General features: G+C 46.8%; 1 long non-coding RNA gene across 5 annotated transcripts; it reads left to right on the top strand.

Moving 5' to 3' along the window:
* Positions 1-2776: 2776 nt before the first annotated feature.
* On the top strand, positions 2777-10077 carry LOC121828835 (uncharacterized). 5 transcript variants are annotated; one of them, XR_013050754.1, is made up of 4 exons: positions 2777-3196; positions 4913-4972; positions 5860-5990; positions 6343-9361. It is a non-coding gene; the product is annotated as an uncharacterized LOC121828835 (long non-coding RNA). The 5 variants fall into 5 exon arrangements; XR_006071449.2 differs by having other exon boundaries at positions 5805-5990; XR_013050753.1 differs by lacking the exons at positions 5860-5990; positions 6343-9361 and adding an exon at positions 9399-10077.
* The last annotated feature ends 465 nt before the right edge of the window (positions 10078-10542 follow it).

Below are 10542 nucleotides of genomic sequence, written 5' to 3'. Positions count from 1 at the left end.
AGTTGGGGACAGGTGAACGCATTTAAGAGAAATCAATTTGGTAACGAAATGGAAGCAGGCACTTCGTTACATGTTTTGCTTCCATGAATTTGTGTTAACGGAAGAGGCAGTCATGGTACAAGCAAAACACACAGTTATTGCAAAATCAAAGAAAACCCACTTCTCAATACCCCTAGACGTCCTAGGCCAGTGTCACAACAGTTATGTGGTTATTGTGTGTCACAAATTAAAGTGACACAGCAAGACAAGAAAGACAGAAAAAACAAAACAAAAACAAAAACAAAAAACCTACCTATTAACTAATAGCAGCCGCCAGAACAGCAGACTGGCTCATTGGCTCTGGCACAGGAAAAGATGCTCAAAAGTTGCTTTGGGGCAGTGACCAGAGCCAGTAGGATGCCTCTGTGAAAAACCAAGTAAAGCAAAAGAAGCTTGGAAAGATGTGGGATGGCTGGAACTCTCAGCCCCTGCCAGTGGGAATTCAGAACAGCAAGGCCACTAAAGAGCACGGATGTACAAAGACCTCTGACCTAACAATTCATTCCTAATCAAGAAAAATGAAAATGTAAGTCTGCACAACGACCATTCACAGCAGCCAGCTTGACCTGAAATTGCCACCGGAAATTGAATGCATATTCAAATCGTGGTATATATGTATAACTGTTCAACAATAGAAAGACATGAAAACACTAACAAATCTAGGAAATTATAGTGAGCAAAAGAAGTCAGACACCAAAGACAATACAGCATATAATTCCATTTAATGAAGTTTTAGAAAGACCTAATTAAATTGTGGTGACAACTTTCTGTCTTTTTTTTTTTTTTTTTTCAAAACTGGGTTTCTCCGTGTAGCCCTGGCTGCCCTGGAACCACTCGGAAGACCAGGCTGGCCACTTACTCAGAGATCTGCCAACTCTGCCTCCAGAGTGGTGGGATTAAAGATGCATGCCTGCCTACAGAGTGAGTTCCAGGACAGCTAAGGCTACAAAGAGAAACCTTGTTTCTAAATAAATAAATAATTAAACTGTGGTGACGAAACTGGATCGTGTCTGCATGGGGATGGATTTGAGGTGACTCTATTGGAGCATTAGGTTTCACAAGTTGGGTGTTTGTTGAAACTGATTAAGCTGTATATAAACTCAAATGGATATTTTGTTACATGTGAATTATACCTCAACAAAATAATGAGGCATTTATTGTTGTTGTGGTTTGGTTTGCTTTGGTTTGGATTCCGTTCTTTAAAACAGGTTTTAGTTCTCACCTCAAGTCCAGTTTGAACTCACGATATAGCCATGCTGGCCTCGCACTCACACTGATGAGACCGGGTCAGCATCGCCAATGCTAGACTTACAGGTCCGAGACACCAAGCCTAGCTTAAAATTGATTTTAAAAGAAAATATTACAGCTAAGTGTGACATTCATTAGAGCCTTCCCAAGTATATGCATAAATACTTATACACGTAAAAGGGAGGGGGTAACTGGGGTATCATGTTATGGTTTTCTTTGGGGTTCAAGAGAGCTTTGGGTGTGAAGGAAGTATAAAAGGGGGTTGGTTCTTTCTCTACGGATTCTAAGTTTTTGCATTTTAGATACAAGAAGGTGAGGAAGAAGCTGGACCTTCAGTGATAAGGAAGAGTGCCAGGGGAGATGGCATTCAAGTCCGCGGTTTTTAATTCTAGAAGTCGGGGGAACCCACCTCCCATGGGAGCTGGAAAGGAGGCTCTTTGCTCCCTGCTGCTCCTTCTCACAGCACAGACGACGTGTCCAAAGACAAGGTTAGAAACGCCGACAGAAACACTTCGTCACATAGTTTGTGCTTTCAGTTTGTAAACGGAGAGTTGCGGCCCTTTTAGCACCAACTTCTCAGGAACCGGGGAGCTCTTGTCCGCTCCTCAGCCTTCACTCTGGCTTCTCCTCACCCAGCAGGCTCCACACACCCACCCAGTTTTCTACCTACCTAGCCAAAGATGCAACTCAGCTTTCTGGCTCCACCATACATTTTTATGCATTATCAAATCCTCCATCTTATTCCCTAAAATATGAATCATCCCAAGATGATATCAGCCATCTTTTTATAGCCACAGATAGGACACATTTAAAAATATATGTTACACTTTTAGAATACTGACTAGCACATACAGGCACTATTTGTAGAAGCAATGGCTTGGCGTGGAGCTGGGACACAAATGCCACATTATTCTTATAACATCTATTTACCCCTGCCTGTATTTAGTTGGGTTTTGCATTGCTGAGTGTCTCAGCTGATTAACTCCGCACGGCAAACATGCATGAACTGTGGGCATGCGGCCACTAGGTGGCGGAGCTGACTTTCCAGTCAGATTGAGTCATGGCTCTGCCTGTCTGTGGTGGAAAGAAGAGAGAGCGGCAGGCTCTGATGGCCTGTGTCCTTGGCAAGGGAACTTTCTGAATGACAGCCCAGTAAACAGGGATCTGTTCGCTAACACCTGTAGAACATGACTATCTAACAATGATAAGAAACGCTTCACTGGAAACATTTTTAGAGAGATTTCCAACCCAGGATTCTGAGTGCAGATACTTTCCAGCAAAGCAGTGGTTTATTAGTGCTAGGGAGCCTGGCTTTGCTTACCATCCTTAAACCAATCCAGCTGGTTGTGATGGCACAGGCCACTAGGATTTGCTTAAACCAATCCAACCAAAGAAACAGCTAGCGCAACTCTTAACTGCTGTATCAACACAAAATACCGACCTCTTTTGCCTCCAATTTGCTCATCTCTCTGTGGGCAGAAGACCATAGCCCAGGTCTGGGGCAAAGTGCAGGGTAGTACGGGCAGCGCGCAGAATTTGAGGATTCCTGCATACATGCCCTCAACTTACCCACTACCCACTGAGCCAACACAGACCCACTTATTTTCTTCTGGCAGTTTCCGACTCTTACTCCCACTCCATCTCCAGCCCCCAAGACTGCTCCAGGAAACACTGGCTTGTGGACCCAAATGGAACCAAATAACAGTGTCAGAGTGCAGAGGAACAAAGGTTTCAGCAGCTGTCCTGACCCCTGTCCCCGCCTCTCTACTTCTTGGTAAAATCAAGCTTCAGCAAGAATTCTGCTCAGCGGGCTATCAGCTCACCTGCCCTCTAATCAGGCTCCTCAGTCTGCATCACCACCCAGGTGAGGTGCAATGTCCCACCTTGCCATCAGTAAGAATCCTGGCAGGTGAGTGTACCCAGAACCTTCCTGACTCCCCACGTTTCCTGTGAGTCCTGTTCTATCCTCTGGCACCCGCCATGCTCTCCTGATGTAAATTATTCCTTGTCCATGCAGTGTCCTGAGCCCAGCCCAGGTCTACACTGCATTCTCTTTCCCCCTGTCACAACGGTCCTAAATGAACCTGGTTTTACTGTTAATGACAACACTCTAGCTCTGGTTGTCCTTTGATGTAGGATAATTTTTATTCCATGGGCATGTCTTCTCAGAGAAACTTTTGTTTACTGTGACATTTCCTGACTTTAACCTGTACTTTTCACAACTATGGCTTTATGTAAAAGAGCTAGACCAGCCTTCCCAATACCATGAATGGGATGCTCACACAAGAGAGGGGAGACTTGAGGAGGGAGTCCTAGGGGAGCCCTGGTACCTGCCAGGCCTCCTGCTTCCGGCTGGGCTCTGGGATAGGAACACAGTCAAAACCCAGAGGCACTTAGACGTCTGCGGCTGCACTGGGAACCAGGGAAGCTACGAGCTGTAAAGAGATAGAAATGATGGACACCCTAGCAAGAGAGTGCTGAATTTTGTGTAAACACAGACACCCACAGCTTCCTGTGGTCCCAGAGGAATTCAGAGGGACATCTGAAAGTTTCCCTTATCCCACACCTCAACACAGAGGGACCCACAGGCCTGGAAGCTTGTGATTAGGGTGAGGACACATGCTGTCCTTTAGTGGGAGCCCCAGAGCTCAGGGCTAATGATCCAAGGGTCACATAACAGCATTCTCCAAAACCACCACAGACCAGCACCCTTCCACAAAACAGCTCTGTGCTATACAGACCCCCTCATACAAGGCTGGGTTGAGTTTCTGCCACAGCAGCAGAGGAGAATGTCACCTGAGATTAGGTAAATTATATAAAAATGAAGAAAATTCTACTTCTTTTTCTTAAGACTTACTTTTTATTTATGTTTCCGGGGATGGGAGGTAGTGATGTATATGTGAATGCAGTATCCTCAGAGGCCAGAAGAGGGTGTCAGATCCTCTAGATCTGGAGTCACAGGTTTGAGAACCTCCTGAGGCATGTGGTAGGGGCTGAACCTGGGATATCTGGAGGAGAGCTTAACTGCTGACCTGTCTCTCCAGGCTCTTCATGAGGGGAGGAGAGAAATGGCTCCCAAAGACTGTCCTCTGGCACATACATAGAATACACACATGTGTACATACATGCTAAAATGTATTGTATGTGTTTTGATAGTTGAAACTTCTATCTTAGCCAGAGCAAATAAGCAAAAGAGAACCAGGGCCTTTATTTTTGTATGGGTAAACATCTGGGGACCTGAACTATGTCATGAATGACTTCCAGCTGTTCACACTGGTAGTTCATGTGGGCCACTCCTGGAAGGCAGGCACCTCCTGAATTACGATTTCTGGTGTCCAGAACGTTCCCATTGCTACATAAATTAGGAAGCAAAATGTAAACATGCCTGGACCCCAATAAAACATTGACAACAAAGCCTCTAACCCAAGACCCGCACACCAGCAGAGGCAGACAGCCCAGCGCAAATGTCTCTCTAGGGACGAAACAGGAGCAACAGGTGCTGGCTTCATGTTGGACAGAAAACCTGGTGCTGGTCCTTGACGCTCCTTTCGCTCAAGCATAGCCCTTCCTAGAGTCCCAGCACCCCTGGTCCATGTCTGTGACCCCACTTCCATCTTTTTTACAGTTCTTGGAAATGCCACTGGCGGTCATTAAGTGGTCTGTGTTTGACAAGTCCTGGTGTGAGGTGAGTGTTGGCAAGAACTCTCCCCTCAATAGGTCACAAGCTCCCCAAACAAGCAGTATCCCTCCACCCCCTTTCCCATATCTCCCCAAGGTAACTATGGTGGCAGGGATGGAGAGGTCTAGGGAGACATGGATGCCCCTCCTTTCGGCTACCAGACCATTGAAACAATGGTCTCTAAGAAATTGGGTTCCCCAAGCATCTCACGCTGGGAAAGAGGAAAGGCTGAGTCTAGCCAGCAAGGGAGTTTGTCTTCCTGGAAGAGGTTTCACAGTTCTGAGAATGTATCAAACCACCTTGCTGGAAAGCCTGGGGCCTAGTCCACGGTGATGAGCCCAGTACCTCCTTGACTGGGGGACTGCTCAGCTGAGGCATCTCTTGCCCTTTATTTAAACCTAAAATTCATGCCAGGACCTTGTGCCCCTCTCCCCAATCTGACCACATTGAAGAAGTCTCCCCTCTTCTCCTTTCCACTATTACGTTTTTAAATTGACTTGTTGAGGATGGGTATCTTAGCTTGGTGGTGCCGCCAGAGCCCAGGTTCCAAACCTTCAACTCCAGTAACAGCACCAACAGCACCCAGCCCACCGGAGCAGTGAGCCCAGACTGATAATGGAGAACTCCCTCTGCAGAGACTGGAGGGCTCTACCCTCCCCTGTGGGGAGGAGTCCCAGCTCTGACATCTGCCCACAGGCAAGTCCTTCTTGCCTCTTGGGTCCCATTGTATAACTAAATGCTTAGGGACGGATCTTCCGAGATCACCCAGAAGTGATAGAGCAAGGATGAAGCGCTTGAGTCATGAGTCACGCCTGAGGGCATTTCTTTGGCCACACAGGCTGTTGGTGCCACCTTAACAGAGCTCCTTTCCTGTCCTACCACTGCATATCTAGCTTGGAGAGCAACACACAAACAGGACCGGAAGTCTGATGACATGAAGCCCTCTCCTAGCCACAGGAAATGCCACTGGGATGACAAGAGCTGTGTTTCCATTGGCTTTCTCAACCGGCCATGATCTCTCAAGGTCTGAGGCCTCCCCTCCTTTAAGGCAGAGAAAAGGTACGGGGGAGACACTTCATTAGCTAGAAAGCATCCCCTGGGACAAGAGACCCATGCTTGGAGTAGCAGGTGCTAATCAGCACGTCTCAGAGGCACAGTCACAAGATGGGTGGGACCCTCAAAAGCCTCTATGTGTGTATATGAAGAAGACCTCATCTTCCCACATAACAGAGCTAAGTCAGCCTCAACATGGTCCTCGCTCGCGGTAGAAGGGGAAGTGAGCAGCCACCTGCCCTGTGGGTTTATGTGCTTGCGTTTCTGGGAAAGTTTACGGCTCACTTCTGACAGACTTCCTTGATTGGCTTACTTTCACCAAGAAACCTCAGACCCAGCTTCAGAGAAGATCCAGACACTCCATGGGACACAGTAAACCAGATGGCTTGGGGGTTCTTTCAACTCAATACTTTGAATCTCTGGTGATCTGGTTCGTGGACAGTTCCGGATGGACAGTTCTCTTACCTGACCTGACAGAGTCCTGTTTAATCATACAGCTGCCTGCCTGGCTTTCCTTCAGCCCTGGTTTCACCCCAGCGGGACTCCCGCTTGTCTGTCCCAACTGAGTGACAGGTACAGTGTGCTCACACCTGCCCAGTCACCTGTGGCTGTGGGCTCAGAAATGAGCCAAGGAAGCTGAATGTTCAGTGGGTCACCAGCAGCCCACACATTTGCTAATCCCATAATTCTCCACCACTGCTGCCCCCCAACATTGCCGTCACCTGTACCTTTCCTGCTGAGTCCTCCTCATGAGGTTTCCTACACGCTCTAGCTTCCTGGCCTGTGGCTTCTGCCATTGTTTTCTTTTCTCGAGGATAACTTAATGGCACGTCCCATCCAGTGCAGCCCAGAGCCACCCAGCGTTGTTGTGGGAATGAGGGATGAGTGAACCGATTCTTAGATGCTCTCAGGAATCTACCCCAATATTGACCAATATAGTACTTACTGGTTAACACATCCCCCCCCCTCCCAGAATCTGAATCAAGAAAGAATCCTGTTTCCCTTAAAGGGTCTTCCAGAAGCCTAGGACAGTACCCGAGTTTTCCTGTAATCCCATGCCGACACTCTTCCACACTGACCCAGCCGCCAGAGTTTCCTGAGCACACACAGAACAAAAGCACCCAGCAGCCAGAGAGTGCCACAGGAAACCTTCCCCTTACACGTGCCTTTCTCACTGAGATGTCAGACCCAACAGCTTCAGAAGCGTTTTTCTGAGATTGCCTCTAGTGACTTTCTGTGGTGGTATTGTGTTCCCCAAAATATTGTGTACCCTAATAAACTTATCTGGGGTCAGAGAACAGACAGCCACTAGATACAAAGGCTAGAAAATGGTGGCACTCACACCTTTAATCCTAGCATTCCAGAGACAGAAATCCCTCTGGATCTCTGTGAGTTCAAGGCCACATTGGAAATAGCCAAGCATGGTGACACACGCCTTTAATCCCAGAAAGCCAGCCTTTAATCCTAGGGAGTGGTGGTAGAAAGCAGAAAGGTATATAAGGCGTGAGGACCAGAAACTAGAAGATTTTGGCTGGTTAAGAATTTGGCTGGTTGAGCATTCAGGCTGTTGAGCAGTAATTCAGCTGAGACCCATTCCGGATGAGGACTCAGAGGCCTCCAGTCTGAGGAGACAAGACCAGCTGAGGATCCGGCAAGGTGAGATAGCTGTGGCTAGTTCTGTCTCTCTGACCTTTCAGTATTCACCCCAATAACTGGCCTCGGGTTTGATTTTATTAATAAGAACTTTTAAGATTCCTACAACAACTTTCTTTTATCCCATAGCTTATGTCATTTTTAAAGAAATAAAATGTCCTAGGGTTTCTGGATTACTCCTCCAATTTATACCACCTCAGATTTTGGTACAAAACCCCAAACAACTGCTGATGGGTGACACAAAATTCCTTTTCCGGATATATTGTTACTTATTTATAAATCAAGTACCTCATGGTGTCTACAGCCAAGTTGAGCCCAGGGGCATTTTCTTAATCAGCCAACACACATTTAGCTCTCCTTTGTGGGAATACTGAGGAAATACAGAACACAAAGTCCTGTTCGCTCCTGAAATGAAAAGGCACACACTTCTTTTTAGGAGGCTCATTCAAAGAATGTGGCCTGTTCCAATTCTTAAAGTGGGCCAAACCAGGGCAGTGGAGAGAGAAAGTGCTGTGCATACACTCAGAGAGGCAGATGTACTTCCGGCATGGAAGGGCCCTAGACACATCAATTAGATAGAATCTTGCCCATTAGCAGTGATTGTCTTTTGTGTCCTAGTTTAACTGCATGGAAACACATTCACCAGATGTGTTCATAGCTTGATCAAAACGTGCATCACAATGAGTATTATAAATATACTCAATTTTATTTATCAATATAGTGTCACACCCTTCAAAGTGATAAATTCTTAGATTTAGAAGCAGCCTTCTTGCTACCACATGGAGGGCTGCTGGCCATTCCTGTTATCACTACCCATCACCTGGAGGATTTCTGGCCATTCCTCAGTATCATGAAGGACCGCTGTGGGAATAGAGATGGTGAGTGAAATAAGATTCTTAGTCTTCTTTGGCTATAGTTACACCCAATATTCCAAGATTTCTGCTAGGTCTCTGTAGCAAGTCTTTCTCTGTCCCACCAGCCAGCTCTCAAATACAGACACGGAGACACTATTAATTATTAAATCTCAGCCTACAGCTGAGGCTTGTTTCTAACTAGCTCTTATGACTTAAATTAGTCCATTTCTACTAATACATGCTGCCACGTGGCTCGTGGATTTTACCTCTCCCCCTGCCTGTCCTGCCTCCTCTCCATCTTCTCTGGCATCTCTCTCATGCCTAGATTCATCTCCTCTTCTTTTCCCTCTGCCCAGAAGTTCTGCCTAACCTCTTCCTATCTAGCTATTGGCCATTCAACTCTTTATTAAACCAATCATAAGGCACCTTGGCAAAGACACATCTTCACAGTGTACAAAAAGATTATTCCACAACAGATCTCAGGAATCACGTTCTGGGACAGTGAAAATGTCATTTATTTTCTATAATTTTTCCTGTCTTGGAGAGCTTTGATCATTTCTGAAGCACCATCCCCAGAGCCTTGTTTCCATTCTCATATTCCAACTCCCATTATCATTGGAGAAGTTAGAAATCTTCAGAACTGGAATAACTCAATGGCTCAGCCTCCACCTTGTAGGCTGTTGGGAGAGAGGAAGATCCAGAAAAACACAAGAAAGTATGGATCAGAATATTGAATCGCCATAGTCCTGAGAGGTGGCTACCCATGATCACATGGCCCCTCATTTTAGATTTTCAGTGTGATTATAATTCCCAGCCAAGCACCGTGGCTTTCAATGCAATCTCTTTAGAATGCCTTGCTTCCGCTGCTCTAGGACCCAGAGGGTCTGAGTATGCAGAGATGACCTGGCACAGGTAACTTGGAATGGAATCCGTGGCAAGGTGAACACACGAGAAGGAGCTGCGATGGTACAAGAGTGCAGAAGGTGAGTCGGAAGAACTTCCTCAGTAGCCATAGCAGGATCTCCCCACCCACGCTCCTTAATTAACCCTGCTCTTGTCGGTATTCCTACAATCATTAACCCTCAGTTTGGAAAAGTTAGCCTGGGTCTGAGTGGACCCCAATACCCATGTAGCTTACTTAGACCCTGTCCATTCTCATTCTATCCTCTCTTTGACCCTGACTGATCCAGGGCCAGACTGATCTCCGAGGGCACTGAGACATCTTCGTCAGCTCCATTCAGATCTGCCCTCTAGTGTTCTAAGAGGATAGCAGGCTTCTTGGTTGGTTGGTTGGTTGGTTGGTTGGTTGGTTGGTTGGTTGGTTGGTTGGTTGGTTTTAAAATAGAAAATTATATCTGACTATTTTTATAGAAGACTGTTACCTCACTGGCAACAACAGTGTCTTCCATTAATCAGCAAGTGATGTCTTCAGTGGCGATGGTATCTGTCATGTGAGGGAGGCAGCTATGGGTTTTATCTGATCAAAGGGTGTCATTTGCTGCTTTAGAGAAAAAGTCTCAGTTCCCCAGTGAGCGAACAGAGAGCTTTACGAGGGTGTGCTATTGAGTTCTGGGTGAGTACCACCTCAGGAAGGTTACAGCATCCAGAAGCCTTCACCGAGGGCCTCAGAGGAGCCTTCTACCTCAGCACAGGCAGCCAGGGGCCTGCAGAGCTGTGGCTCTAGCTCTGCTGAGGAGTTTGTCTTGTCTTGACTTGGCTCAGAGAGGACCTAGAGAAACTCCTCACTTTCTTCAGCCATCTCAAGAAAGGAACACATCTCTTCTTTTCCCCTGATGCCTGAACTAAATCCTGAGGTATGAGACCCAGCTATAGATCCAGAGTATAGGCCCAGGCCTGTGATCCTGGAAGATTGCCCCCATGGAGAAGTGCACCCCAAGAGCAGTGTGCCTGAAGAGGAAGGTGCAATGAGGAACTTCCCCCGTGGAGGCCTGTGTCTGAGGAGAAAGGCTATTCTGCCCTGGAAAACACAAGGAAGGCCAAGAAGAAGCAGGTGAA

This window comes from Peromyscus maniculatus, chromosome 4 (genome assembly GCF_049852395.1).
Source record: "Peromyscus maniculatus bairdii isolate BWxNUB_F1_BW_parent chromosome 4, HU_Pman_BW_mat_3.1, whole genome shotgun sequence".
Taxonomy (NCBI): Eukaryota; Metazoa; Chordata; class Mammalia; order Rodentia; family Cricetidae; genus Peromyscus; species Peromyscus maniculatus.
The sequence above is the reverse complement of the archived record's forward strand: the minus strand, read 5'-3'. Positions and strand labels throughout refer to the sequence as shown.